The sequence below is a fragment of the Acinonyx jubatus genome, chromosome B3, assembly GCF_027475565.1.
Source record: "Acinonyx jubatus isolate Ajub_Pintada_27869175 chromosome B3, VMU_Ajub_asm_v1.0, whole genome shotgun sequence".
In the NCBI taxonomy this organism is placed as follows: Eukaryota; Metazoa; Chordata; class Mammalia; order Carnivora; family Felidae; genus Acinonyx; species Acinonyx jubatus.
Window position 1 is genome coordinate 142,425,646 of NC_069386.1, and position 4,250 is coordinate 142,429,895.

At 45.1% G+C, this 4,250-nt stretch overlaps 1 non-coding gene across 1 annotated transcript; it reads left to right on the forward strand.

Moving 5' to 3' along the window:
* The first annotated feature begins 3,171 nt into the window (after nt 1-3,171).
* Nucleotides 3,172-3,244, forward strand: TRNAE-CUC (transfer RNA glutamic acid (anticodon CUC)). Its single transcript has one exon. It is a non-coding gene; the product is annotated as a tRNA-Glu (tRNA).
* The last annotated feature ends 1,006 nt before the right edge of the window (nt 3,245-4,250 follow it).

The window sequence follows — 4,250 nt, forward strand, 5'->3', positions numbered from 1 at the left end:
TTCTTTCGGGAGGGTTTTGAATTGCAGGTTCAATGTCATTGTTAAGGTACTATCTAGACTTTCTATTTATTCTCATGCCAATTTGGTAAGGTATTTTTCTAGAAATTTGTCCCTATCATCTAAAAGTTTTAATGTGTTCTTATGAAGTTGTTTGTGATACTCTCATACTGCTGTTTAATGTCTGAAGGATCTCTGGTAACGTCTTTTTCTCACTCTTGACCGTGTTTCCTGTGCTTCTCTTACCACGATCAGTTTCACCAGCGCTGAGACTTGTAGCTTTGTTGATTCTTTCTATTATATTCCTTTTCTTACACTTTCTTTGGATTTGGTTTACTGTTTTCAAGCTTTTTGAGATGTTTACTTAGGTCTTGGATTTTCAGCCTTTCTTCTTGTATGAAAGAATTTGTGTGAAACTGAAATAATGTGTTCTTTGACAGTTCAGTAGAACTTGCCTGTGAAGCTATTTGCCCTTGCTTCAATTTTTTAAAAAATCTTTTTTCTTAATGTTTTTATTTATTTTTGAGACAGAGAGAGACAGAGCATGAGCAGGGAAGGGGCAGAGAGAGAGGGAGACACAGAATCGGAAGCAGGCTCCAGGCCCTGAGCCATCAGCACAGAGCCCGATGCGGGGCTCGAACTCACGGACTGTGAGATCATGACCTGAGCCAAAGTCAGATGCTCAACCGACTGAGCCACCCAGGTGCCCCTCAATTTTTTTTTTTAATATTTATTTATTTTGAGAGAGAGAGCGAGCCAGGAAAGGGCAGAGACAGAGAGGGAGAGAGAGATCCCAAGCAGGCTCCGCACTTTCAGCACTGAGCTGGACGTGGGGCTCAATCTCATAAACAGTGAGATCATGAGCTGAGCTGAAATCAAGAATCGGATGCTTAACTGACTGAGCCATCCAGATGCCCCCCCAAATTCTTTACCAGTGATGGAGCTATTCATTTTCTATTTATTCTTGGGTATTCATGATGTTATGGTTTCTAGGAATTAATTTGTTTTGTATAAGCTTTCAAAATTATTGACACAAATTTGTTGATGGTATTTCCTTACTTTTTAAACCTCTGTAACATTTGTGGTCGTTTCCTACCTTGTATTTTCTAATACTTCACTCCCCATTTCTTTCCTTTATTCTTAATTAGGCAGGCTAGAGTTTTGCCTTTTTTTTTTTTAACTAGGCTTTTCAAAGAACTATTTCTTTTTTTTTTTTCAACGTTTATTTATTTTTGGGACAGAGAGAGACAGAGCATGAACGGGGGAGGGGCAGAGAGAGAGGGAGACACAGAATCGGAAACAGGCTCCAGGCTCTGAGCCATCAGCCCAAAGCCTGACGCAGGGCTCGAACTCCCAGACCGCGAGATCGTGACCTGGCTGAAGTCAGACGCCCAACCGACTGCGCCACCCAGGCGCCCCTATTTCTTTTTTTTTAATATGAAATTTATTGTCAAGTTGGTTTCCATACAACAACACCCAGTGCTCATCCCAACAGGTGCCCTCTGCAATGCCCATCACCCACCCTCCCCTCTCTCCCAACAAAGAACTATTTCTTGGCTTTACTGATCTCATTTTATCTTTTTTTTTTTAACTTTTAAATGTTTATTTATTTTTGAAAGAGAGAGAGAGCATGAGTGGGGAAGGGGCAGAACAAGAGAGGGACACAGAATCTGAAGCAGGCTCCAGGCTCTGAGCTGTCAGCACAGAGCCTGACGTGGGGCTCGAGCCCATGAACTGCGAGATCATGACCTGAGCCAAAGTCGGATGCCCACCCAACTGAGCCACCCAGGCTCCCATCTCATTTTGTCTTTATTAATTTCTGCTTTCCATTTGTCCTTTTTACTTTCTTTGGGTATAATGTATTCTTTTTCTGACTACCTAATATTAATGCATAACTCATAATTTTTTTTAAGTAAGCCCTATGCCCAATATGCAGCTTGAACTCACAGAACCCAGAATCACATATTCTACCAACTGAACCACCTAGGCGCCCCCATAGCTCATTAATTTCTAGCTCTTCTTCTTTTCTCATTTAAGCATATAAGGCTGTGATTTTCTCTCTAAATACCATTTTGTTGTATCCCCAAAGTTTTGATGAGTAAAAGTTTTACATTATTCAATTCTACTTTTTTCTTCTTGATTCATTTGGTCTATAAATTATCTGTGCGTTTGCTTGCCTGCTGTAGGTCTAGATTCAAATGCTTTAACAGAATCTCTTTTAGGGTTCCCAGGCTACAGAAGCCAGTTCTTTCTTATTAATATTCAAGCACATCAGTTACCCTCCGGCTTGGATGTGCCACGCACATCGAGTCATCTGTTTCCTGCTCTCTTCGTGAAAAGAGCCTTTGAGTCCAGCAGCCCCAGGGGAGCGCATGTAGGTGGGACTCAGGCTGACTCAGAAGGCCAGCCCTGGACAGCTCACGTCTGAGGTTACACCCGCCGGAACAGAATCTTGTTCTAACAACTCAACGGGTTCCGTGTGTGAGGTCAGGGATTTATTAATCAGGAAAAGTTAGACCTTTGAGAGTTTCACTCTTTCAATTCTGCCCTTGTCTTTGACCTGGAATCAAACTCACTGGTAACAAATATTTTCCAAATGCAACCATGACAGCCACTTTCCTGGTTGATGTGTGCTAGGGGACAGGATGAAGCATCAGAATCATGGTCGTGAAAAGGGAAGTGCAGGGAGGGCAGGAAGGGTCTTAGGCAGGGTGAACCTCCTTTCTTGATGACCACTCCCTTTCAGGTTCCTACAAGGCTCCTACATATTGAGCAACAGAAAGGTAGTCAGTCACTGTTAATTGTGCCTAGTGCATTGACCTCAAGATAAAATTAAATCCATTACCAGCAAGTGGTAAAAAACTGCAAAAATAGCCAATATAAATGTCCTGAATATATTAGCCACACTTTCTTGATCATTTTCTCACTTAAGTTGGTGACTGTGGGCAAGTTAGTTAGTCTAAGGGTACTAGGCTACACAGTGGCCCCCAGGATATCAGGTTCTGATCCCTGCAGTCTGTGGATGTTACCTTATATGGCAAAGATCTTGCCAATGTTGTTAAATTAAGTATCTTGAGATGGAGAGATCATCCCGGATTATCGGAGCGGGCCCTAAATGTAATCACAAGTGTGATGAGAACCAGCCAGAAGGGAGCAAGACACAAAGACACAACTGCCTGGCTGGCACAGTTGGTAGAGCATGTGACTCTCAATCTCAGGGTCATGAGTTCAAGCCTCAAGTTGGGCATGGAGCCTGCTGAAATGTGTTTATATGACACAAAGACAGAAGAGGAGATGGCAGTGTGACCAGACATTGGAACCATGTGCCCACAAATCAAGGAATACCAGCAGCCACCAACGCGGGAAGAGGCAAAGGACAGATTGTCCCCTAAAGCCCCCAGAGAAAGTGTGGCCCACCTACACCTTGATTTCAGTCCTCCACCTCCAGAAGTTGAGAGAATAAACTTAGGTTGCTTCCAGCCACATGGCCTGTGGTCATTTGTACAGTGGCCAGAGGAAACAGACGCTGAGCCCAGGAGGAGTGTACCTGGTCCCCGTGGGAAACTTGCAGCAGCTGCTCTGCCCTGTGGGCTCTTGGGATTTGCCTCTGGCCAGATCCAGCTGATGTTCCCTCCCCTGTCAGAGCGACCTTTCTAAGCAGCCCAGGCCTGGCAGGCAGCCTCTCCAGAACCTCTGCCCCCAACAATGCCCGGCCTCAGCCTCTCCTGATCAGCTGGGGGGAGTGACAAAATAAATACTGAGTGGCAAAACTCCGAGGCTCCTTCCAGTTCTGACCGATACGTCAATCACTCATCATTCATTTTCGTTTTGTCACCACCCAACATTCAGGGGCACCAGGTCCTTAAGTCTGTGTGAGCCCACTGGTGCCTGGGCAGGCTGGTGCTTGGGCGTGTGACCTGGGCCAGGAGCCCTACTTTGCTGGTGAGCTCAGATACTCTCCAGACCCTGAGAAGTCTGCGGGGCACAGAACATGGAGTCAACGGCCTGCAGCAGAGGCCTGGTGTCACCATTTACCAGTTGAGGGAGCTCAGTAAACCTCCTCACCTTTAGGAATATCAGTTTTCTCATCTGGAAAATGGGAACTCATACATTACAGAGAGATAAGAAGGAAGACAGGCAGGCCCATGGCTTCTAAGATACCAAACAGTTGAGGGAGGATGAAGCTGGAAATGCTATAGGAGAGGGCGACTCAGGAGTTGTTGGGGGGGGCGGGGCATAGTGTCACAGATCAC